Genomic DNA, 27,393 nt, shown 5'->3' on the forward strand with positions numbered 1-27,393 from the left:
TTGACTACTTTCATTCCCTTTGGCTCATATTTTTTTAATTTTAAAACTTTGCCATTCTTGTCAGTAAGAAACTTTTTCAGGCACACATGTGGGAGCACACACCTAATTATATTCTGAGGACAGAAATGCAGGAAGAAATTCTGCATCGTGGCCCACCAGCAGCACTCCTATACCACACTCCACACACTGTGGTGGGATTTCCTTTCAACGACTCTCCTGCTGCTCTATTGTTTTTCATGCCTTCCTACAGCTGACAGTTCAGTCATTAACTCGGTGACTTGCATTGATGTATAGGAAGAATAAACATTTACGGTTGTAGGATGGGACCAAAACCACGGCTGCTATCAAAAATTAGCAGAATGGTTTGAGTTGAAAGAGACCTTAAAGATAACCCAGTTTCAACACAGGGGCAATTACCAGCAGTTTCTCGGAGAAGCCACCCCTGTAGCCCCTTTGCTACCAAAACCTTGTGACACAGACTTAATCCACTGGGTTTCTCTGATCCATCCAGCAAGGCAGGCTCAGTAACTACAATTCCAGAAAATAAGTAGATTAATTCTGTCTCCAGAAACAGGGGAATCAAAATGCTGCCATAGATGGCAAATTCTACCTGTAGCCTCACTGCCAATCTCCTCCCCTTTATTTATGTCTGTTCCAGAGACCATGCTTATAAGAATTCATTCATTGTCTTAAAAATGCACAAGTTGAGACTAATAACCTATTGTAAGAAGACCCATGCAGTGTATCTCTAAAACAGAACAAATGTAAGATTTTTTTTTTTTATGAGATATTTAAAAAACAGTTTATGATAGATACAAAAGAAATTCTCAGTCTCCATAAAAATGTCTCCTAGAACATTTTAGAGGTTTGAACACATGACATATAGGATGGAAGCCCCAGCCTTTCTCTGGCATGCAGCAAAACAATGGTTATAAGGTCCCCTCAGACAACTCCTAGACAATCTGATAACAGTCTGAGTTTCTGGTGCTCGTCTGAACTGAAGCACCCCAACCCTTTGATGTTTTCTCATCATTAATTAATTCAGCATCAATGTTAATTGCCTACACAACACACAGAACTGACAGTACATCGAGGACTCAGCCTGACTGTTTTGTAGCTGGCTAACTGGGGATGCAAGTGCTTTGCTGCTCTCATTACTATTCTTGTCAGGCCAGACATGAAATAAAAGCAGTGACACTTTTTCCCCCCCAAACACAGTCTGTTGTGGGTGCAAGTCAGATCTGATAGTTACCAACAAGAGAAAATGGACTCAACTGGCATCACGACAGAAATACACAGACAGTATTTTTTTCCCTTTTAATTATTAGCTTCAAAAGATAAACACTGACATTAAGGCAGGCTTAGAAGATGCAGCACAAAATCTTTGTATGGACTCTCGCTGTGGGGACCAATTTGCACAAATTAATACAAACTGGAAACAAAATAATAATATTTGACAGATGTAAAGCAAAACCATCCTGAAACAAAGAAGGACAAAAGGCTTCTTCCTTCACTGCAAAGAAAGTGCATAATTAACAGCATGAATCACACCAAAGCTAGTCCAGGCTCAAACAGCTCCGGCAGCTCAGCAGCCAGCAGAATGACCCAGCGTGCCATACACCTGTAATTACAGCCTCCACAGCTCCCACACGTTGCAGATGTGCAGCTTTCCGTGCTCTGCTCAGCGAGGTGATGGCATTCTAACCCACGGTGTGCACATCTCACGGGTCACGGCCCTCCTGTGTCTCCCCCACGCTGAATTGCTGGGGCGTGTGACTCCACAGTATCTCCCCATTCGAAACTCCCCTTTGGCAGCTCAGTCTGAGGGGAGGCTCTGCTCCTGTCCAGACCCGGCTGACGTTGGGTGACCCCACAGGCAGCTTGGCCTCCAGCTCCTTTGCTTTTTCCAGCAGTCGCAAATCGTCATTCCCCCAATCATTTCAGAGACTGACCAGGTAAACAGGTTTATCTTGATCTGTATGTGTTACTAAGCCTGACTGGATGCAATTATGCAGTGGTTGGTGGTTGTCTTGGCTGCATGAAAAGAATGAATGCCTGGCAGCAAGAGGTGAAGAGAGGGGAGGGAGCCCAGGACGGGGGAGTGAATGGCTTCATCCATAAAGCTGCAGCTGGAGCAGGATGTGTGAGCACAGCCTGGATCCTGTTTTGCAAGCCCTGTGCTCAGCCATTCCTAACTCAGCATGGCAGATGAATAAAGCAAGCAATACTGAAGCTATTTCCTTCTGCAGAGATTGCAAAAGGTTGGCAGCCCGATACTCTTCAAATAACCAAGTCAATTTTTTGCACTGGGAAGCAAGGTTTCAATCTTTCTGGAATCCAGGAGTCTAAAAACCCACTAATGTTTGTGTGCCCAGTGGCAGGGGAATGTGAGCTTCAGAGGAGATTTTGACATCTTTTATATTCCTTTTAGACTCCAAGGAGAATGGCAGAGATACTTTATGATACAATTGACTTTCCACGGCTGTGAGAAGGGCACGGGGGGGCAGGTCCAAGATGCCCAGAGACCATCAGAAAAGCTGGTTTCAACAGCTAGACAAGCCAGAAAACTACTTCTGGACTCTGCTTGGATATGCTCTAAATGCCACAGCAGCTGGCACAGGAGCTACTCAAAGGCCTCATTTTCCTGCAGAAAGGCAGTGTTTCATACAATCACCTGGTAAGACAGCAGCATTCCTCCCTACTCCAGAGAACCTGAAGACAGGTTTTCTGCCTTCACTCACAGCACAGAGCAGATCTACGCACTGCCTCTGTGCCAGTCCGGTCCCTGTTTGACTTTGGGTTTTTCTGAGGCTTTATTGCAGAATCTCCCTGTTTCTGCCCTCATGTCTCCCTTAATGCATGGCTAAGAGGCAAACACACACTCACTGTTATGCAACCTTCTTCCAACTCCACGTTTTTGTCAGCCAGATGTGAGCCTTTGCAGGACCATGCCAAATGCATGGGGAGGGATCTGAGGGGCCACAAGAATTTAACTAGGCATGGCTCAAACACCTTGACACGATCTTGTTACAGACTAAATCCCTGTAACACTGGACTGCTGGAAGCTTTGGGTTTGTGACACTTTTCTCTACACCTTTCTTGCTGTTACTAAATCAAGTTTCCAGATCATTGTGTCAGCTTCTCTTTAGATGCTCAGAAGTTCTATATATTTTAACCTATCCCATATTTTGGGGGGTTCATCTCATCTGCTGTGGCTTGATAACAACCTTGCAGCCCTGAAGCTGGAGTTACTTTGACATCCCACTTACGGTGTCTGCGGGTGTTCAGCAAGTAGCCAATAACTAATTGCATTCATTTTCCCCAGCCTAGGAGAAATCCCAGCTTCAGCTTGCCAGGGATTATTAGCATAAGGTTTTAGGTAGCCTTTGTCTTGCTTTGGTTTCAGGATTTTATTGTCACAGTGCCACTTTGGTCAACTGGCTTCTATCTTCTGTGCTGCAAACAAAGAAGGTGATAATTTGCAATGTTTGCACTTAATTCATCACCTGTAATTGTCTGTGTCACCTGAAGCCTGTGGCACAGCATGGCATCAGTTTCTCCACTCTTGGCAAATATGAACCACACATACACTGGAAGAAATACCTGTGAGCATTTCATTTGGTGGCAGTGCACTTTCCTAAGTGCACTCTGAGCAACAGATAGGTGGTCCTTAACCTTTTCTTGCAGCGGCTGCAAAGCCAACATGTGCCGAAGCAGATGAGAGAACTCTGCCCCAAACAACGCAACAGCCCAGGCAAATATCGAGTGTCGAGACACAAACTTTGAGTGCCGTCTTCTCCTCTTTTCAACATACGAGCATCCAGTGAGGAGTCACTGCATCCTTCCAACTCCTTTGTCCCCCATTCCTACACATCTAAGCCAGCTGTGGACAGATCAGCACTCAAGTTTCCCGTGCAAGGAAAGAGCAATTAGAGCTACAGTACAAGGCTGCAAGTCCTCGGAGTTTCAGCTCTAGAAATAAAGCTGCATCCATAGGCAGGATGGACAACCTGCACATTTGGACATAGAGAGAGCCCTTGGCTGGAGGGACAGGGGACAGAAAGCCATTCTGGCAGGCAGACTGAAGGCACTCTGGAAACCTGCCTCCGGGCAGAGTAGGTGCAAAAAGGGAGGACTTGAGTAAGGTCAGAGTAAAGTCACATATAAAAATATAAAATGTTTGAGTCTTAAGCAAACAGAGATCCTGTTCACCCACTTACTCTGTTCAGGAGTAGGAAATCTGTATCAGCCTCTATTCTGAGAAATACCTGTGTGCCAGACCTGTAGCTCCACAAGAAGGAAAACCTTTATTTACAACGCAGTCAAAAATGGCACTAAGCCCAAAGTCATTAACTGCCTACTTACTGGTCCATGATCACAGAACCAAAACAACCTTCCTCCCAAAAAACCTACAAATCCACAGAGGTTGTGACTATTTGCTGGATCAAGTGCTGTCCGTCCTCCTAAAATGAACATAAAAATGATATCACGCTCCCCAGCTGATTTAAGGGAGCTCTAACCTCCTGTAGGGCAAGGGGATCCTACAGAACACAGGTTTGGTACAAATGAGCGAAGTCACCACCATACTTACCTGCCAAGGCTTGCAGGAGTCGCAGAAATGGATGATTTGGATTTCCAGGAGGGTGCACCTGCTTCCCTTTTTTAATTCAACATCTCATATAAGACATGCCTAAAGTCTGTGTGCCTTGATTATTCTTTTTTTGGGAGGTATGGCCCTTGAGGAATACGTATCACCATTTGAAAAAAACTTGAAAAACCAAGGTTAAGTGGTACAGAAAGGTAAAATGCTCTCTCCAAAAGCATCCAAGAAACCAGTAACTGTGCCAGGTTATTGCCTGTCTTCTCTTCTGCCTCATGCTGCCTTTCAGCGTGAATTAGCCATCTGGCCTTCCCTTTCCTTGTGCTTTGCTATGCCAGCAGAGCTCGGCTCCACCATGTGTGCAGAGTTATATTTAGACAGAAATTACTTCAGCCCTGTCCAGCCAAACAGGCAGGAAGAGGGGTCTTTGATGCCTTGCTCCTACACGGTGAGACAGGGACAGCAGAGCTGTCCCAAATGCTGGGCAAGCTCCACCTGACCTCCAGCCCTGCCAATGCCTGAGCAGTCATGAGATGGAAAACAGTGCACTGCCTGATGCAAGAGAGGATAGAAAATGGGGTGGAAATGGCAAGGAAGGGCAGTGGTTGTCATGTGCTTTTCCAGAGAGCTCTGGGGAAGAGGCATCTGGTCAGCCTCCTGTTGCAGCCCTCAGTGTCTAGCAAGCAGACCATCCCACCTGCTCTTTGCAGCTCCACACATTCAGTCTCTCTCAATGGTAAATCCCTGCTGGGACTGTCTCATGGTGTCACTACACACCCCCTCTGCCCTGGGAGGGTTTTTCCTTTCCCTTAAATCCTGCCCTTGGGCCCTGTCACTCTCCATCTCCCTCTTAACCTGTGCAGTATGAGCACTTATGCCTGCAGTCTCTCTCAGCTTGTTTTACCTTCCCCTGTCCAAAGCTCTGCACCCCTTGCACTTTTACTCTTAACAGGGTTTGCAGCTTTCCTTTGGAGCAGGAGGGATGGGGAAGGATAACAGAGCAGGTTCCTGCCAAGCCAAGCACAATGTACACAAAAGAAGGCGTAGAGATGGCAGAGTGCATTTGCAAGCCTGAGAGACTTCACAATAAAATGCCTTTTCTTCTTTCTCGTTTTGTCTTGTTACAGGGAAATAGCAACTGGAGAGGATTCTCCTGCAAGTTTTGTGTGCTATGTTTGCTGACAGATGGATGATATCTTGATTTTGAAACCCAAAGACCACAAACAGCATCTGAAAGGCCTTTTTCTCCCATTACATGCAGCAATCTCTTGACTTTGAAAAACACATGCAATCAGAGAGGCAGCTGTCAGCAAGAACCAGTTCAGGTGCTGAATTACAGCCCAGAGCCCCATGTCCTTGCAGGCACCTGCCCTTCCTGCTGGTGGAGGGAACGTGCAGAGCATGACCTTGGCATCCCCTTGGTACCCTGCCAGGGCCCTGCATGTGCCTGCAGAGGGTGAAATGCTAGTTTAAGGGTGCTAGACTTGCAACAAGGGGAATTTCATGCCCAGGGAAGGACCAGTGGGATACTAAAGGCATGGTGACAATTATCCCTGCTTGGGAGTCACAGAGCTCCCGCATTTGGATATGAGGCCAGTAGTGACTTCTGTTGGGACTCTGCTCCCCATATTCTGCCTCCTCTTCCCTTTTCCTCCTGTCTCTGAAGTGGATTGTGAACGCTCTGGGGCCAGGGATTCTCTGCATCCTTTGCCCAGAGATGCTTATAGAGAGCCATTTAAATGCAAGATGTGCACCACAGCGCGAGCAGCACCTGGGCCCTTCCTGGCAGGAAGCGGGAAATGCCATGCTTCAAGATAATTAACAAGAAAATGTGAAAAATCGTCGCTGGTTCTCACTTTTCATGCACTCTGACCATCAGACCATACTAATGTGTAAAGTGTGTTAGCTTTGAAAGTCACAGCAGCCCAGTCTATGCAGGTGGGTCTCACTGCACCCATTCAGGCTCATCTCATATCTGCCAAAGATTTGTCAAGTCCCCTTTCCCTTAATGCTTTAAAAACCTCCAAAATGAAGGAAGTAAAATGCAAAACCACAGCAAAGTAATGAGCACAAAGAAGGATTTATCCTTTTCTTAAGCATATGTACCATCCCTTTCGCTCTCCTTTTAATCTCTCAAGCTCATCTGACTGCAAAACTCAAAAGGCTACATTAGCCTGACTCGTTCTCTTGTTTCCCTTCCTCTCCTCAATCAGCAGACATAACTTTCCTCTGAAGCAGTGAAGCTTTACAAGCTTTTGAATAGTAATTCCTAATAAGGATAAATGAACAAGCTGCCTTCTCTTCCTCCTCAGGCAGCTCCCAGGGGATCTCCAGAGGAGTTTCTGTGGGTCTGAACTCAACACAACACCGTACCCTCTGCAATAGCCCCTCTCAGGAGCCTGACACAGCCCAAGTGTGAGCAGAGACCACATGAGATCCCGAGGCTTCAGACCTCACCACTAACCCATAAGGACCCACAGACATCAGTCCCCTCTAACCTTGCCTCATGAGTTTACCTCCTGGAAACACGGCATTTGGCTCCTGGGGACTTCTCTCCCAAAACTCTTCCTGTGAATACACAATATATATGTATATATATTTAATCTCTTTGTCCAAAGCTGATGTTTTTGTTCTGAAAGCTCAGAGAACCTCCTTAATTAATTAATGTATATGCACCAATATTCAGGACTTAAAAAATACCATCTAACTCATTTGTTTGTTTGTTTGTTTTCCTTTGAGGGTGCCAGGCAATATAAAAACACATTTCTCTTGAAAACCCAGGTGAAGGTGAGTTTAGTGGGAATGCACCCCAGAAAGCACTAAGCCCTTTGCCAGCTCAAGATTGGGCTGGCTCTGAAGCCTATTTTCCACTATCCCTTGGAGTTTCTGCTGGGGGTTGATGCTTACACACCATTCTTCAGATGTGTTACTCGCTCTCAAATGAGGGTATGAGGCCCATCACATAACTAATATTAACCAGATGTTCAAAGCGTGATTCAAGTGCCCTGGCTGACGTCCCCTCTGCTTCCTCAGAGAGCAACACAGATCATCTGAGGAGATGGGCAGCAGATCCTGAAAAACCAACTGCCATAAAACACTGTTCCTGAAGTTGCTTGAGACTGAAGGCTGACAGAGCATTAATTTAACTTTTAAATCAAAATGAAAGCAGCTTATAGGATTTTTTTCCTACTCAATTATGCAAGAAAGGCAATTTTTAAAAAAGGGTGCTAGGTTGCTAATGGGCTACCTGATATCACAGAACATCATTGCAGGAAGCATCTCTGCGGGGTCAAACGGCATTTGAAATTTAAGTAACAAAAGCCCACTTCAACAGTTGTTTTCGCTGAGCTGAAAACTGATTGACAAATTATTCATTGCACACTCAGACATGTCTATCTTTCAGAAAAGAGAAGCAAGTGTAAAGTAGTCTCCGCTGATTTTTATCCCCAAATTATTTTCCTTCCCAAAAGTGTATTACATTCAAAGAACTCCACAAAAAGAAAAGTAATAAAACACCACTTCTGCTGACTTGTATAAAAAAAAAAAATCCGCTTTTAAAAGGTTCAAATTGTGATTATAGAACTGAAATATTGCTAGCCCACAAGCAGTTGGGAAAAATACATATAAATTGCAGTTCAGTGTTTTACAACAATTATATTTTAGCTCTTAAACTGACTTGCAATCCCGACAGATTTACTGCACTTTCAAATTAACATACCATAGCTGAATCTTACTATTCCCATAACTTTTATTCAAACAGTCATATTTCTAATGGCAGCAACTATGCTCTTACTGTTGGATAATTTTTGCTAAGTAAAACAAATACCCTGTTAGACTCAGGCTTTTCCCCATAACTCAGCTGGTAACACTGCCACTCAGCACCAAAAGCTAAATTGCTCTTACATAGAGGTTGTGGCATCATGTATTTTTGCTCTTTGGGGGCTGGAGGTAGTAGCAATTTAAGAGTGGAAGGAGGTCTGGGAGTTAAAACCAATACAAATGTTCTGGCCTGGGGGCCATTGTCTACAAACATAAAAATGAGTGATGCTTTTGGATCACCTCAGTGGGACCCCACAGGTTTTTGATCAGCTCAGCATAGTGCCACCAGTTTTACTTTTTGGTCAGATTTTGGGGGTAGGCACAATCTTGAATGCAACTTTGTTATGGCGACACACCATGTTACCATCAGCCAGATCCAACCCTATAAATGAGCCACAGCTCTACTTAACCCCAATGGTAAAGGCAAAATGCAGGGTATTGTGCCACGGGAGGAGGCAAAGCACAAGAGTGGAGAGTGACTTCTGTCACAGACCATGCACTGCCGTGAGTTTATCACGTTTAAACACGTGCCCATTTAGTTTTCCTCTGAGCTTTTACATAGCTGATGTAAGCTCTGTTCCCTGTTAGCCTTTTGATCCATCCCTGCTCCTGACAAGAAACTTTGGCTAAAGGATTTGGCTGCTCTCAGTCTACAGACCAATACTTGTAGTTTGAGATAATGCCCACTGTAAAGACTCTGAAAGGTATTGAGGTGCAGTTTCATGGTAATGCCAATTTATTTTTACAAGACAAAAAAAGCCCACAAAACTTTGAAAAGTTTGTCATACCCATGGCAAGATGAAACCTTCTAAGGACTCAACTGCAGGGCTAAAAACTAATATTTACAGTTCACCTGGCCAGAGCTACAATACAGTGATACACATCATAGAAAGATTAGTGGTTTGACATTTCACACTGAGGTCATGGCTCACAAGGCAAAGTCTGCTCTCCTCTCCACAAACCAGCTCAGCTACACCTTGTAGCACTTACACTTCAACAAAGTGAAGCTCAAGGCCAGTATCTGAAAGGATATATAAGGATCTCATTTTGCCTTTACATAACACACAGTCTTGAAGTTGGCAAATCTAAAATGCAGGTGACTTTCAAATCTTACTGTTTAGGCAGGCAAGAACTAAAATACTCAGAATCATCAGTTGTATAACATGATTGATATGTTCCAAATGAAAAGAGATAGCTTTGGGGTTTTGGGTCAGGTACAAAAGCATCCAGCTTCTCTATAAAAATAAAATAGTACTACCGTGATTTGACAGACACTATTTCCATACCTGCAGTCAAAATGGGCACTTCCTCAGCTACAAAGTCTTTGTCTTCACTGCTAAGAAGCATCACTTCATTACCTTGGACCAATGATGAGAAAGGAAAATTTATTATTAAATTCAAAAGATGACTTCATTATAACCTTGCTGGTCTGTTGATAGTTCATACACAAGCTACCATACACATACATCAGCCAATCTTTACCATTTGTCAATTTGGATGTCCCATATATCAGTACAGATGGGAGAAAAAAGTTATTATGTCCAATGTCCCTTGCTTACACAAAAGTTCATACTGAATTTGATGTTTCAAATCACACACTTGACAATTTTATTGTTGTCAGTGATAAAGGAAAAAGCTCAAATGAAACCAGTGTCCTTTGCTGTCAAACACAAGGGTATCTCATGTCTTGAATGCCATCACAGGCAGGAAATTGCCTGCCCTGGTTTCAAAGAGAGATTTCTGGAAGAAGAAGGGAATGACTTCTTGACAAACCACACTCTTTTTGAAAATTGTCTGTCAATCAAGGAAACCAAATCTCTGATTAGATGTTAACTCTTTCAGCTTGTCCTAATGTTGTCCACGGGGCATATTTAGGTGCTTTCTCTAGGACAACAATATTTGTCAGACAGTAGCTTAGTCTCCAAAAGCTCCGTTACCAAAGTTTTTCAGCCAATGCCTTCATTTTACCAAAATAATTCCTTGTCTGTTTTAGTCACCATTTATTTATCGTCTCTTGTGCCAAATGTGTTCCTTCCCTCTCTGCTCAAATAACCCTTTGATTTGATTCAGAAGCTCATGAAGGGGCCAGAACAGCATTCACAGCTCACACCAGACTTAGGGAAACATGGGGTGCAGGAGCCAACTGGCAAAGGCAAAAGTCGATAGCACAAGCCTGGATAACAGGAATGCTCATCAGGGAGGCTGTGCAATAGCATTTTATCTTTAAAAAAAAAAAAAAAAAAAAAAAAAAAAAAAAACCAAAAAAAAAAAAAAAAAAAAAAAAAACAAAAAACAAAAAAAACCAAACCATGCAAAGAAAGGGGATCCCAGCACAGGGAAATCAGATGATGCGTGTTTGCTTTGTGATTGCAAGAGTACACATCTCCCATAGGCAGCAGCTGGATCAGTTTTAGCAGAGCCCCTCTCTGAAAACCTGCCCCTTCTGTTTAGGAATCCCACAGCTCCTGTACCCAAAGACAGGATGGGGGGTATGATTTGTGTTTGTACAGTACCTAGAGAAACAACACCAAGACTTATATAGGGAACATCTCTGGGCATGACTTCAAAATTAATTTAGGCACTAAAGATAGAAGCTGTGGAATTACAGAAGAGAAAAGAGGGGAGTTCACAGCAGCCCTTCCCTTGCCACTCTGGGAGATCAATTAGGACTGACCAAACTGTGTGCCAGGGAAGATAGATGGGAGATTTTTTTTGTTTTTCAAAATCACACAAGTTATTACTGAGAAATTGTAAACTTGAAGGCAGTGCTAAAAAGAGCAGCATGCGATACAATGAAGAGTTAGGATGTTGCCTACAGTAAGATGATAAAAAAGTCAAAACAAAATCAGGGATCAGACACTTGTGCTGCACTTCAAAGCTGCAACAACAAATACTAACAGGGTTATATAACATTCTGCTTCAGGATTTAAAGTAATCTCTATGATAAAATTAATATAAAGGTCAGGTTAACCAGTTTCTGCCCACTCCACTCTCTCCCAAGGCAACTGGGTAAAGTCTTCAGAAGACTTTCAAATGGCTGGGAGGTAACTCACTAGATCTTTTCACAGCATGCTCTGGGTATGATTTGAAGTGGGATTTCAGCCCATGCATCATTTAGCTGCTTTTGCAATTTTTATCTGAGTTGCTCTCCACTCTGAGACCACATCTGGCAATATCTACAAACTCTCCCTACTCATGAAAATGTGATGAATTCCAGGGTTTGCCAAGAAGATTCATATTAAATCTAACAGCTTTATAATAGTCAATACCCTACCTGTCAGGTCCAAGTATTTTATTAAAGACCATACTAATGGCTTTTCTCTAATATTACAATATTGAATTCTGTAGGTGGGCTCTACTGTGAAAAAAGAGAATGTCACCTTTTCTATTTTTGTGGCTAAATAAATACACACATGCGCAGGGTAAACCTACATTAGTTCACTGCACACTTTGGAAACGTCTCGTCTCTCCTGACACACACAGTGGCATTTATTCTCCTCCATGCACTTGGATTTCTGGGCTGCCTCTCTACATTTCCCTCTCTGCTGAATGTGGTCTGGGAGAATCCCCTACTGAAATTGCTCTGCTTCACTCACTGTCAAAAGTATTTCCCCCCTCTCCCTTTGCAACAGGGTAGGATTACTCTTGACTAACACCAGCTGCTGACTGCACGCTCCTTTGAAGCATCTTGAAGTGGTGATAGTCACTGAGACAAGCATGGGATGGGCACAGCTGGAATCTGATTCAGCTGGACTATCCGTTATAGGGACAAAAAGCCAAATGCCGTAATTTAGGCAGCAACACCTTGCTCTACCTCCTCAGCTAGTCTCTCATTACAGCACCTAATCTCAACATCACTGCCCAACACAGTGGATTCCTTCCATCTCTGACTCTTCCTGGTAAAAAAATGTCTTGTCCTCCCTTGAGATTGCATTGCAGACTCCACCTTCCCCAAAGGGCTCAGATTTCTCCCCAGGAGGCATCTCAGAGAAGGAGCAGCCACTTGCAAATGATTCTTGGGTCACAAACACCACAATACATCACATCATGCTCATAAACAGAACAACTGCTCCATACAGACCCAGGAGAAAGCAGTTCCTACCTTAATCTCTTCTTGTTTTGCAGGCAGCAGACCAAAAGCTTAGCTACTGGACTGTCAGCATTGACTTGCTCTCTCCCACGCCACCAGAGGAAATGCAGCTGCTCTTGAACTCCCCTCACTGTGATTAAAGGCTCACTCAACCTGCATAATTCCTGGAGGAGACAAGTACGTACTCCCACAGACTCATCTTGCTCCATAAGTTATTCCCCAGCACCTTCAGCCATGGCTAGGACCAGGGCTTAAGGGGGTGGAATGTGTGGACAGCACATGTGGAGACCCAGGTGAAGCTGGAATAGGCAATTAGGGTTTATTACTGCCATGATGCCCTGGTAATTTGCTGCACATGGTGCACAAGCTTGGTACAGCTTGGACATTTTATTTTAAAGCCTAAATATGGCAGGAGATGCTGCAGAAGCCAAAGTTTCAGGCTGGAACAGAAAAAATAGTGGCTGAGGTCCAGGAGACCGCTTTTGCTGTGGTGGTGGATGGGTCCTGCCATTGTCCCAAAGCAAATTCCTTGCTATAGATTGGCACCTTGGCCAATATGCATGTTTCCCCCTGTCAAAAACCATACTTTTTCCATGCAATGCAATCATTACTTCTAGTTTTTTGCTGATGGCCAGAGAGCTTTAGCCCATTTCCACCAGACACAGAGAACACGTAAGGATGAGCAACAGCAGCTAGAGAAATTAGTCATACATGGAATAGGAATACTAAAAAGAAAAAAAAAAAATTCCCAAGGACATTTTTTGATGCTACAAAGGTGTGAGTCCTGCCAGCCCCTTCTTCTTTTCTCCCTGTGGGGTCAAATTCTTCTACATGCTTTGCAGAAAGAGTGTATTTTGAGGGCAATGAGATGGGAGAAAGAGATGTCTTTTATTGCAAGTTGCAGCTGAGTCCCTCTAATTACTGCAGGCAATGGTCCCAAATTGTCTCCCTGCCTGACCCCAATGTGAACATCTTGCCTGACACAGGGCTCATTCGGAGATGCAGGTGTTGAAACCAGGCAGGAACACTAAAGGTTATGGTTCCTGAGCCAACAGCAGAAAGAGAAAGTGCCACCTGACACAGCCCCTCAGAGTGGTACCCAAAAGCTGGCAGAAGGAAGCCTGCATGTTTTTCTGTAGGCACATGTGCATGGATGTAGGTGAGTGTGTGCACACATGGTTCTCTTGTGTTACAGTGAACAGCATGAGAAACACCAAGCCTTTGAGCCGTCAGTCCCAAGGAACAGAGCTGTTCACCCTGCAAGAGCTCGGGGAGGGACACAGGGGACACATCCCCATCCATCTCCTCAGGTGCTCTCTCCAGCAAAATGGAGAGCTCTCCACAGAGAGGCTTCAAACAGAACCAGAGAATACACGGACTAAATACAGGCTAACGCGCCTTTTCCACTCCTCCTCCTAAATGCAACAACATAAAGTTTAACTGAGGGCAAGCCTCCTCCTTATGATGCAGTCCTGGCCCCAGAGGCAGCTGTGTCTGCATGAAAGGCAGATGTTTGCTCCAGCCAGCTGGGGTCAGGGATTCCAAACAGCTGCCCACTGCCAGCAGAGCCCATGGGAGTGAGCAGAGCAGACCTCCACAACAACAACAACAAAAAAAACTAGCAAAAATGTCCAGTGAGTGGACTTCCCAAGGCTCCCAGCAAGCCTTGTTGCTGTGCTGGGTCTGCCCTGCTTTTGGTGGAGCAGCACACTATGTCCTGCTTCCGTCTTTAAGAGGCAGAAGTGGTTCAGAGTTTATTTTCTCATTTGTATTCCCACTCAGAAGCAAAACGCAGAACTGTTCTTCTGCATTCACATCAGGTATCCAGCCAAACAACTGTGTGCCCTTTAGATGGATTAATCTACCTGCTCCCAGCATTGCTCTCCAATTCCCTCTCTGCCTGACCTATGTGGTATTCCTCATCATGGCACAGGAGCTGTGTTCCCACTTCCTCTCTTGTCTGAACACTCTCATTGGACTGCAGGACACAAGAAAACCAAAGCAAAGAGGTGCACTGGTGCTGGAGACCTTTTTCCTGATGTAGCCAGCAAGATTTGCTGGCAGCATGCTCCCAGGCCACCCAGCCCTGATCTAATCAGCATGGCATGCTCCTTCCTTCTCCTCTTCCAAAAGCTGATGCCAAATGAGCCATCAAAACTCACAGTAAACTTTTGAATTCATTATGCAGCAGCTAAATTTTTCCTCGTTACAACACTATATAGAGAGAATAATTATTTCTGAAAGGCCTTTTCATACTCCATGGAGTATTAAATAGGCAACACTGGATTTCCCTTAGTTGAAATTGCTTCCTCTGTCAAGGTAAACCCTCTGCTCAGCCCCCCTCCATCTCATTTTGCTGAATTTAGCAGGCTGTTTCTCTCTAAATGACTGAACTTGACCACTGTAACTAAATCAATCATCCATCTAGAGGTGGGTACCTGCATTTATTTATCTGGATCAGGACTGCTGCAGATAATGGGTCATTAAAAATTACACTTTTCAATCCACAGGTATTTTGAGCCTGACTGGCAAAGAATGAGTTTTTAGATAAGAAAGAAGGCTTAGGAGGATCAATTAGGTTAAGTTGGCTTGGATCATCATCCTCTGATACACAGGCTTTAATAAAACCCTGCAGTTGGAGACAATAGCTTATCTTCACTTCAGCACAATTATTTTTAAAATATGGCCACACAATTTGGGGGTTGCCAACACATGATATCCACTACCAACAAATCTGAGACTATCAAACATCTGAGCCCATCAGATTACAAAGGCAAAGGTCATTTTGTAGAGAAGACAGGGAGGACAAAACCACTGTTCTTCTGTCAAGCTATGCTCAAGCCTCTGCAGAGCACGACCGGCTTGTGAAATAAAACACTGCAGGTCTGAAAGGAGCCAGTCAGCCGTGAGGTACCTGAGCCCTGCAGCTGAGCCCTTCCTCTCGGCACTCAGATGGGGTTTCTCCTGCCTGAAAATGTTTTGGTGGCTCCAGCAATATCACAATGCAATCCCCTGTTATGAGCATTTGCTCTGGGGAAGGAGGGAGAAACCCCTCTTAAGTCTTTCTCAAACAGTTTTTTCCTTCTGTCATTCTAGACATCTGTTTCTAAGTAAAAGGGAAAAATATGCTTGCAATGAAACTGGCCAGTGAGCCCAAAGCCAACGAGCTGCTCATTGGTTCTCTGTTCCCCAGTGCAGTCCCACAGCCCTTTCTTTGACAAGAACTTCAGGGATAGGGTTCCTCCTGGTTTTCCTACTGTCCATCATCCGGTTTTGCTGGCGGGTGCCTCGCTGCCCCTCCTCTTCCCTGCTGAGCCATGCATCCTTGCTCTGTGGGATCTGGCACGTACACTGCTGATGATCTGCTGTACTTCTTGGTTTCCAAACACCTGAGGCCAGCCCTTAGGTATTTCAGACAAGAGGGAAAGCAGGTTGCTTGAAGGGAAGCATCCAGAATACCATCAGAATGAGTACACAGCACCTGGTGATCATCAGCAGCATTTTTCTTGTGCTGATGCTCTCACACTTCATCTTTGTGTGACAGGATTTGTAAGAAAGGCATGGGAACCGGGAGCTCTCATATCCCAGCCTCATTTCTGCTCCCTGCTTGCCATTTGGCTTGGAGCAAGATATTCATAACCATACACATCCGCTTCGGAAGGTATCACGAAGACTCATCAAGACATCTACGTTTATAAATAATGGCTTCCGCACACAGTATTATGTGGTTTGCAGTCAGCACAACAGTGAGCTTGGAAAGGGCAAGACAGCCCTTCTGACACATCCAAGGAATCCTGAGGACCACTGCAAAGATGCCTTCCAAATAAATCCTGTCCTTGGAAAGAGGCTCTAGGATGGATTTAGAGAGCTTCCCATGTTTTTGTTTTATTCATAACATTCCCTCCTCTGCCCCATTTCTTACGTGCTCTTTTAATATTGGGGGGGGGGGGGAAGATTGCAAAAATCTATAATTTCTTTGTCACTAGAAAGAGAAAAAATTTGTTGAGATCCTCTCCCTATTTAATTCATATCCCAAATAAACACGCATGATATAACGATCAGAGAGTGAGAAAAAAATCCCTTCTTTGTAGAGGAAACATTCATTCATAGGACAAATTTTCTATAATAAATATCTGCCTTTTTACCATATATTTTATAATCTGTCAGATACATCTTACATGTACATGCAATTTAAAAAGAGAGAAAATGCATGCATTTTTTACCCACATTTAGCCTGAAGTGGCTTCCTTATTTATTACTTCAGTTTGCCGCCGCTGCTGCGATTGAGAGCTGGAGAAAGACAAGCCTCCAAGCAGGGATCATGGGAATATAAAGGGAATTGGCACTCACAAGTTGCTGAGAAAGTCTTGGGCTTTTGGCCTCATTTTGACTCCTATCAATGCCAAGTGTAAAATAACAGTCTGATTCAGAGCTAAATACCATCTAGATTTCCCACTGAGTCCATTAATTCTCTTCTTTTATTGTGGCAAAAAGCATTAAATACCTCAGATTAGAATCAGGGTTTCATGCAGGATCTGTATTCCAATTACACAGCATCCTTTCCTAATTCAAGACATTGTATTGACTTGTTTGGGGGTAGGGGGGATTCTTTTTTTTTTTCCTGCCAACTTAAAAGAGCAATTTATTCTTTCTTTCTTTTTAGATCAAATTGCAGATGTTTTTGTCAAGCTGCTTCCTATCAGAACTGGTGCATGAGAAAGGAGAGTGGTTGCTCATGAAGGAATATGTGAGTTGTGCACCTGTATTCTCTGGTCAAATCACCTCTCTGCAATCTTTGAGGATCACCACCACCAAAGAGATCCAAGGTGACACCTGCTAGGCACCGTCTAGCTAATTATTTGTTCCTGCTGAAGTTTTGGCAGCCAGCCTGTAAAGTATGACTCTGAGCTGTGTTTCTACAATATATTCTTCTAGGAATGAGAAAACCTGCTTTTTCTAGCCAGTGCAAGAGACATTTGCCTCTCTACCACCATGAAAACAATATTAAGCAGCTGCTCAGCACTGCTTTCTGAAGGCATTTCTGTCACTGATCAGCAGAATTTAATAACATCCAGATTTAATCCCTCAGACTTGAGCTGGGCTCCCAGCAGAGGCACAGGGTGTATCAAGGGGATATTTTGAAATTCAAGTTCTCTCACAGACAAGTGAGCAGCTGGAGCTATTCTGGGTTGAAACATTTAGCCAGGGCCAGATGAACAGATTTGACAGGACAGTGGCAAATACTGCTTTAAAGTTTACTTTCTTTTTCACTTGGTGCTTCATTCTTGTAAGAAGCCGAGAAAAGAGCTCCCTCATAGATCCTTTTTTTTTTTTTTTTTTCTCCTTTCATTTCACAAACTTAGGATTTCATTTGAGAAATGCAAGGAAAAGGGCTAGTTTGGCTGAAAGATGAACAGTCTAGACGACGCTCAGAATGTCAAGAAAAAACATATTTGGGGTGCGCATCACCAGTTCCTGCGAGGGGGCATCACTGTGTAGCACCAATGAATTTCCCAGCAGATGGGGAGTTGCTCTGAGTTGTGTAAAACAGCAGACTCACAGGCTTTGTGGTCCTTGGAAGGAGGTGAACACCTCTGAAGATCCTCAACACATTCAGTGTTGTCCCAGGCTCCTAAGCCGGATGCTTCCAGTGATGGTGAAGACCCTTCACGTCTCCCGTTCCACTTCATCCTTCTCTGCCCAGCTACAAAATAAATAAATAAAAAAAGCCATACTGACACCAAAGTAATTCAGTAAGACAAATGGCCATTAGCTCTCTTCATAAAATTGTTTCTGACTTATGATGGAGGAAGCTTGCTAAGGTGGGTGGCAAGAAATACATGGTTATGCTGAATTATTCATAGAGATTTGCATAAAGCCCAATGTATATGTTACCAAAAGTTGATCCTAAGGGACAGATGGTATATCCCTGCTCCTACTTTATTTTTTGCCCTGTCACTGCGACCCACAGCATCCTCTCTCCAGCCTTCATCTTGCAGTCTGTTCTCTACTCACTGCTTCCAGGGTTATGTTTGCTGTCTTCTCAGTTTGTTCTCATTTCAGCCCTTGCAAACGCTGAGCACCCCTCAGCATTTGCTGTCAGGTCCCAGCTGAACCTCCTCACCCAAATCTCTGTTTCTCCAGCCTTTCAGGTGACCCTGTTGTGGGTCATGGTCTTGTTCTTACAGCCATCTTACTGCTCCATACACCTCGACTCCTCCCACCTAAAGGAGAGTTTGCCAGGTTCGATGGGGACTTCACCTCACCTGCAGCATACCGTGAAGAGAACTCTGGCAAAACATCTCTCTTCACCTCAATGAATATATAAATGAATTCCAGAGTGGTGCTTTTCCAAAGTTTATTTTTACAGTGAAACCGTGAATAGCAAAACTGACACTCTCAGCCAAGCAGTGGTTGTTCCTTTTCACTCCTTACTCTGTAATAAATGCCCTGCTGGAAGGAGCCCTCAGTCTCAGGTACAGTGCAGAGTTTTGTACCCTTTCCCCTGTAGCTGAAGGTCCTTGGCAGAGCAGAGCTGAGCCAGATGTCCTTTTTGGCTTGAAAACAGACTTCCTGAGGGAGGTAGTCCCATCCACAGGCTATTTTTTGTGGGGAAAGAGACATATAACTAGAGATAAATAAGACATGAACACCTCCAAGGTGCCACCTGAGGAAGATGTATTTTAACCTGAAAAGACAATCTGATTTTTTTTTAACCCCACTATTTTGGTATTTTTTCCTTATTTTTGAAAATCTTAAATCCTACCTTAGATACCTGTTCCCTTGCTAGCAGTGGTTTGGTAAAGTCATGACAGAACTTCAACGTCCTTTGAACTTAAACTAGAGATGGCAAGAACCTATCTCAGCTGTCCTTCTCTAGCCATATTACTTAAAAATTACTCATAGAAGAGTGAAGTGACTTCTCATCACTCAGAAATAAGCAAAGCTGTAGGTTTGGTTCAAAGAAATACTTTATCCTTGTTTTCCCAAAACAAATAAGCAAATCTGCATACCTTTTTCTTAGCAGTTCTGAGACAGAAGTTCAGCTGATAGCAGCTGGTATTAACTCCCATGGTTTTCACTGGAGCTGAGACAATTCCCAGTGTCTGAGTAATGAATTGTCATGAATGAATGAGGAGTGGCCAAAGAAACATTTGGTTTCAGTAATTTAAGATTACGGATGACAGATCCTAGCTTGGGATTTTTTTTTTCCTTTCAGTCTCAGCCATGTATGGGTAGGGAGATTTTAGTCATAGGTTGCTGGGCTTTTACAACCATTTATTTTTTCTCTATGAGCTTGTGTTTCACCTGCAGATAACAGTCCTTAAAAATTCTCCCACAAAGAAATAATTCAAACTTATCAAACTTCAACATTCAAACTTATCTCAGCAGTAGATGGCACTGCAGGGACTGAAACCTGAAAGGGAAAAACCAAGACTCAAATTTTGCTCTCAGAAAGGACTGTCAGGATTATAATTGCTATAAAATATCCCATACATGCAGGTTACCCTAATAAGCACGTATTGATTATAAATTGTTTCCATAATTGCAATTTTAATGCGTGGAGTTTCTAAGGGCTTTGCACATGCTCAGTTGTGGAAGAAAAAGGTTGCCCTGACTGTGAGCAAATGGGAAGCCTACTAGCAATTAAATTTTGATTTTTGTATTATTTGTCACAACACATACCTTATAGTTAAGCTTTTTTTGAGCATTTATGTGGCTTAAAAGGTAATGAAGGTGCTTTCTATTGTTGGAAGCATTTGATTTATAGCCTGCAAAATATTCTTGGTCTTACATAACAGGATTATATTGAGTTCTTTTCTAGGCCTAATCTCTATTAGGTATTGTTATAAAATTCTGTTATACTTTCTTGAAGGCATGAACATGTGTAAAACTCAGATGGACAGAAGCTGTTAGCTGAATGTGCTGTATCTCTTAGAGAAAAGCTGAGAGAATGAAGGGGTCCCATGATCTAATCCCACAGAAAACAAGGTGGCTTCCCGTTATAAAGGTGGGCACATCCCCACCCTCTCAAGAGACCTCCATTTGATTTCAGATTCACCTTTACCTGGTCTTTAAAGCAAGCCTTTCCCACAGCTCAGCTCCAAACCTGCAAGGTCCATTTCCATCAGCGTGGGTAATTTTGGGGCGATCCCAACCACAGTGATGTGCTTGCTGGTGCACTAGCAAACCAGCTTCTCTACCCCAAGAGAGCATTTCCTGCTTGGATGCCTCAGCACTGCATCGAGAAAACAGGGGCCAGAATGCAGGTCAGGGAGGGGAGGTGCTCGCTGCCAGAGAGACTCTGAAGGGCAAGAGCCACATTTGGAGCCAGGTGTCACAGACCATCACAGCTGAGGGCTCACTCCATGTGGAGCAAAGCTCCCCTGTCAGGAGCAAACACTAAAAGGTTTGCGGAGGGGCTGCATTGATGTCCCAGATCAGCATCTTTGTCTCCTGCATCTTCCGTCTCAGTACAGAAGAGGATGGCTTTCCGGGGGAGATTTCAAAGCACAATGGCCAAACCTGTGAAGTTCCAGGGCTGAACTGACAGGTCTTTATAGCTGAGGAAGCTAGGAACCTGCAGCTGCCATCAAGACAATTGCTCTAGAACATCTCACTTCAAGGATGCTCTTCCATTCTTCTGATTTCCTTGGGATTTTAGGCTTTGGGGCAGGCAACTTACACCTCTATTTGAACCTAAAACCTCAAGTCCAGGGAGGAGCATATGCCTCCTTTGCAAAACCATACACAAAGGCAGAAGAAAGGGTAAATGTACTTCTCTGTGTCCCAATTGTCTATGTAAGTATCAGGCTGTGCTAGTTCTTGGTAAGCAAGCATTTGTTTAGAAGAAGCAGGGTAAAAGATTAAAAAGCTGGGAGAAACTACTTCCCCATATATAAAAATACAAAAAGATATTGAGCAAGACATTTCTTCTGCGGCACAACCCCGCCTGCATTTGCAGCTGCAACGTGCGAAAACAAAAAGCACCACTCAGGGCAAACTTTTCCAAAATAGGATAATCTTATAAAATATGCACTGCAACAAAAGGAAATTAAACCAGTGTGCTCGCTAATGATGCGTGTGCCAGCAGCTCGCTCTTCTAGGTGCTGCTTGCAGAAGTCAGTGGAAAATAAACAGAAAGCACTGTTGCAGGGATGAATCCTGCAATGAACAGGGGCTTAGCTGGGCATCCCACATGCACTCACTGGCACCTCTTGGTTCAACACCAGTTTTGGGGTTGCTCATCCCATGCCTGTACCAACGTTATCCATCCCTTTGCTGTTCATCCTCGTTTCTGAGGAATGAAGGGCTGCTCAAGGAGGTGGAACATTTTGTACCAGCTAGGACATCCAAAGTGGACATTTTATTCTTCCAGTTTTTCTTTGCTTTTCAGTCTGTGAGCTGCTGAATTTGGGGAAGAGGCATTATTGTGTTACAAACATTGTTGTTATTTAACAACAACAAAAAAAAGCAAAACAAATCACCCAACATCATTCTGAGCACACACTGGTAACTTTTGTCACCATGCCTGCACACGATTAAAAAAAAAAAAATACCCTACAGAAATTACCTTTGAAAATAACTTACCATTTCCTCTTCAATCTTTTCATCTCCTTTCACTTTGTTTTGGTTGAAAAGCAACAATAGAATGTCAGAGGTGGGAGGAAAGACTTTTTCATGACAGAATTATGCAATATGCAATGGCTTGGGGAAAAACACTTCTTGCCAGTCTCATTTCTATTCAATAACTCAGTAGCCTTTCCTATTTTTATGTTCACATATAAATGTACAGATGTGCAGGTGTTGCCAGGATAATTTTATCTGCATTTACAGAGCATTTCCTACTTTGCCTTTTGTCATCCTTGTTGTTTATAAATAATAATCATTATCTCGAATTTTCATTTGAGAAGCAGATCATGCCGGGAATGATGATGGCAACTTGTTTACCTGTGATCTTAAAGTAAAAATTGAAGTGTTCTGCCCTTGAATTGTGTTGTGTTGCAAGGAGAAAAGCAGTGTAGTGTTGTTGCCTTGTTTTGGTTTTGGATTTCTCCCACTTCCCAAGGGATAAAGGGACTGAAGTGTTAAAGGCAGCTGGGTGGCATGCATTACTATTGTTATCAATGAACAAAACCTTTCTTTAAAAAGATTTTAACGTGTTTTACCTGTTTCCATGCATCTCCCACTCTCTTGTTCCTCTGTCTGCCCTAAAATTTCACAGCAATATCTTACACAGAGGGAGCTTCACTAAATGTCATTTCAGAATGGATAAACTCAGCCAAGATCTGGAGCAACACATGGGGTTTCCAGGTGTGGTGATTCAGTCACTTCTTTTGCACCCATTTATCAGATCAAAACCAAACCAAGGCACTCAGCTGGCTGCCAAAACATGAACATGGAAGTCTTCATATATATGTATATGTAAATATATATGATAGGTATCTTTACATATTATATGTAATATACTACAATATTAGTAATATATATTATAGTTTTTGGTGTGTTTTTTTTTTTTTAATACTGAACATAGTTTTAAGGTTAGCAGCAATATAAACCCAAAAAATTTAATTTCATGGTGCCCTGGACAGAAGAAAATGAGTGTGAAACCTTTCCTTTTTTCATTTACAAAATTCTACCCTGGAGAATTCTTTTTGGTTTTAGTGGGGTTATTCCTGATTTACAGGAAGAGAGGGAGGTAGTGGAATGTCCATGGTGGGTGTCCCTGGTGGGGTTTTCCTTACTGTCCATGTCACATCTTCCCTGTGGAGCAGGGGGGAGATGGAATGGAACTCTTGACTGTATGGGGAAACAAACATAGCTAATGACTTTGAATTTGCTGGCAGATATTTTGGTGATCTCATTTACACAATGAGATCATTACTCATTTACACAGGTGAGCTCCTTTACACAATTTTATCCGTGACTGTTCACATGCATCCACTCCCTCTCATTGGTAATTGTGATTCAAGATGACTTCGGCACAAATCAAATCACTTCCAGCAGCACAGTCTGGAGAGTTTAGCAGCGTTGGGCCAGATGTTGGTGTAGGTATGACACTAACAGCTGTGAGACCCCCAAATCTACCAGAACACCTGGAAAAAGTATTGCAATCTCAGCATGAGTGCTGGCAAACACAGACCAAGAGATATTCTCATAACCCACCACTACTCTGTCCCCAGGACTCATCTTGTTACCCCTTTGATGGGAACTGCTCGAGAGGAGCCCAGACAAATGAAGAGGATCTAATTCCTCAAAACAAAACTAGAGTAATGTGCTAAGCAGTGCTTAAACACTTAAACATACTTTTCCAGATCCAGGCGCAGCTAAGGAACAAGCAGAGTTCAGCCAGGCCATAGTTGCAATACTGAAAAAAGCCCAAACATTGGGACTGGCAGACTCAAAAGTAATTATTGTGGCACCTGAGCCCACAGCTTCAAACATGCTGGGCATCCCTGCACTGCCAAGTCCAGTTGGAGTGTTCTCCTCACACTGATAAGGAGCTAGATACCAGCTGAAACAGTCCGCCCCAGACATGGAAAGCTTTCTGAGTGCCTCAGAAAGCTTTGCCTGAAAGGCAACGTCTTCAATATATTTTATCCACATAAATATGATGAATGTATCAATTTAGGAATTAGCAACAATTCAAGGTGAAGACACAAGCAAAGAAGGCAGTCAGATTTTGCAGTGCCCAGCTAATGGTCCTGTCCCGTAGACTTACAAGAGCAGATGGGACTCTCCTTTCCCTTGAATGAATTCAGCTTTTGCTGACAGTGAGTAGGGATTTTATCACTGATAGCAAACAGGAACACAGATACATCAGTTTTTACTAATCTTGCTCCTGCTGGATTCAAGTGCAAGTCCTCCCCATCTTATTTCCACAAACACTGAAAGGTACTCAGTCGAATCTGAAGGTCAGGGCTCTTTTAGCACTGACCAGCTCTTACAGGACCTAACCACCCCGCTCACAGACGTCTGCAGATCCAGTTTTACTTGAGATGAATAGCAAAACGCCGAGCCTTTGTCATATCAGTTTGCCTCGTTTTCTCACGTCCCCGCGTCTGTAACAAAGCAGGGAATAATGCACCTTTTCCGCATCCATCACGTGCTGGCTCTCATGGCTCCTGCCCAGCCTATCTAACAATCCTGGCACTCGGCCTCTCCTTCGCTACAGTGGCCTCTTTTGTCACCTGTCAACTAATTAGACCTCGCAGGCACATTACCAGCGTGGGCAGACAACAAGGCCTAGAACAATTACAGCTTTTATTTTTTTAAAAAAAGCTACCAGATGTTTACTGAGTCTTATCCAAAGGGATTTAATGGCAGCCTCAGCATGCTCCCAACAGAGCAGCATCTGCAAGTCTCCAAACAGTGTGATTTCATTAATTCCTCAACAGGCTCAAGTTTCTACCTGGGGCCCAGATTTTTCTTGTTTTTTCTCCAAACATTGTGACAGATATATACAGAGAGGGATTGCCACTCATGCCACATTGCAGAATTCCTTGGCAGCAAGAACATTTTGCAAAGTTTTAGTGTGTCACTGCTCCCCAGCATCAGAACCCTAGTGAAAAATGCCATTGAATTTTGGGACAGGCAGGATATCGAGTTTATGAGTGTTAAATTGAACCTGCAGGATGAGAGACTAATTGGAATTATCCACTAAAAAAAAGAAGGCTAGAAACTAATATGAAAAATGTTTCAACCACTAAAGGATGTGGTGGTGAAGAGGGGAAAGAACACAAGGCATGTGGCAAAGTTATGGTCTGTACAAATCCTTCAGCCTAGTTCATTAGCAAGGCAGTTCATCTCCACTAATGGTGCATTACTGCCAATTAGTGTGGAGCAAGATTAATCAACGTGATCAAAAGAGAAAGGAAGAGAAAGGCACCTGTCCATAAAGTATTACCGCTGTACACCAGTCATACGCCAAAGCTGTCAGCCCCGGTCTCCTGACCATTCCCAGTCTCCAGGAGTTTAGCATCCTCCGTGCTTGGACTTGGTCAGCTTGGACAGTCCAGTGTTGGCTACTGCAACATAGCACAGATGATTTATGAAGTTAAACTGGCTCAGGAAGCCCCTGTTTGGCCACAACAATGTTCACATCTCTGTTCCAGGCCAGGGGAGACTGAGACCAGACTCCTTCTGGCAATATCTGCTGCAGCAGGACCCGGAAAGCCAGTACTGCTCATAAATCACTGCATCAAGGGAGAGGCCTTTATCAAGGCAGCCCTTTTGTCTCCTCTGTATCTGATAGCCACGATTCTGCAATAAAGACAGAAATACTGTTGACTTCCACAGTAATTTACTACAGGGAAAAATCAGGCAGTAGGTTCGATACAAACTTGACAGTTATAACTAGCACTCAGCCGTGTGCCGAGGAAGCTTGACCTTCTTACCCCACAGGAGAGGAAGACAGGGTTGCTTATGGTGTTTTCCTCCTATTCCTCATCTGTCACTGCCCTCCTCATTGCCTCCCAAGTTCTCTTAGATTTTACATATATAGCTTTTGGCACTTCTCTTTTCTCTAGACTTTTGTCCAAGAGAAGGAAGGAAAAAAAAAAAAAAAAAACACCTCCCAGAGGAAGGATTGCCAGAGAGTTTGCCAGAGACAGAGATCTGTGATTTCTGAGACTGGCACGAGACAGAAGAAGAGTGATGGCATCCTTAACGTGAAATGTGCATGCAGAACAGGAGTTCAGGGGGCCAAGAGGACACAGCTAAGTTCAGGCATTCCTTCCCAGTGGAGGACTGATGAATATTTTACTGAGATTTTGAATTAACTTATTACAATCTCATGGTGATTAAAAAAAAAACCTCCAAAACAATATTCAGCAGCTGAAACTAAATTAAAGCTTACCCACACACATCTTTTATCTGATGCAGTCTGATAACTGGTGGGATACCTAGAGTACAGATCAGTGTTTTCCTCTCCCTTGATAGTCCCCCATGATTTCCTTCATCTCAGCACCTTCTCTCCGCTTGCCTCTGCTCCCTTAAATCTTTTACCATGCAGAGACTCTTGCAGCACAGAAAAACTAAAAAAGTAATATCTATAGCCAGAATGCATTTCACACCCTGCTGGCTACCACAAAGAATATTTCTCCAACACATCTGTAAGTCACAGTTTGCAGTATTAAAGAGAGGGAGGTCCTCTACAGTCAGAACATTTTGATGGAAATCCACAGGTGCTCCACAGACTTGGGTGTCTCCATGCAGATTTTCTTGGACAAGGACAGACAGGCAAAAGCTAATGCATGGGCCACTTCCAGGCAGTCTGTAGGCAGACTAAATGAATCACTTGTTTAACAAGATAATTCAGTGGCAAACAGGGATGGACACACCTCCTTGGATGGGGCAGGGTCAGCAGAGCAGTTGGCTCTTGACGTGGCGTGTTCGATGCTTTGTACGCCAGAGCAGGAGAGAGATGATCCTGTGGGTTCCTGGAGTGCTGTACTACCCAACGTAAAACAAGCCCACACTGTGAAAAAGCCAAAACTGCGCCCGCCCCATGCCAAGGAGCAGCCTTGGCGCACTAGGAAAAGAGATGACCCAGCTGTGCTCGGCTTCCAGCACAGGACCCTGGACAGCCTTTGGCCTGGCAAAAAGGCATTACAGGAGACCCAAGCAGTACCAGGTGTCTTCTCCTCTAAACGCTTTGCTGTTGTTTGGGAACCAGCTTCTGGGATCCCATTTCATTGAGAAGTAAAGACACCCTGAAACACTGCAGGCTCAAGCTCTCTTCTTCTGAGGAGGTTGTGATGGGAACAGCAGCTTTCAGTGTCTGAAACTGTCTAGGAAAGGAAATACAAAGACATACTTTCCCTCAATCTGTGGTTTGACATCTTTCCTTTTCTTCAGAGGCTGAACCCTGGGCTCATTTGCC

The 27,393-nt window shown here is 43.7% G+C and overlaps 1 long non-coding RNA gene across 1 annotated transcript; it reads right to left on the reverse strand.

The window, feature by feature from the left end:
• Nucleotides 1–6,680: 6,680 nt before the first annotated feature.
• LOC120753568 (uncharacterized) lies at nucleotides 6,681–12,789 on the reverse strand. The gene is made up of 3 exons (XR_005701157.1): nucleotides 12,522–12,789; nucleotides 9,706–9,777; nucleotides 6,681–7,168 (listed from the first exon to the last, which is right to left on the reverse strand). It is a non-coding gene; the product is annotated as an uncharacterized LOC120753568 (long non-coding RNA).
• Nucleotides 12,790–27,393: the final 14,604 nt, after the last annotated feature.

This window comes from Hirundo rustica, chromosome 5, assembly GCF_015227805.2.
Source record: "Hirundo rustica isolate bHirRus1 chromosome 5, bHirRus1.pri.v3, whole genome shotgun sequence".
NCBI lineage: Eukaryota > Metazoa > Chordata > Aves > Passeriformes > Hirundinidae > Hirundo > Hirundo rustica.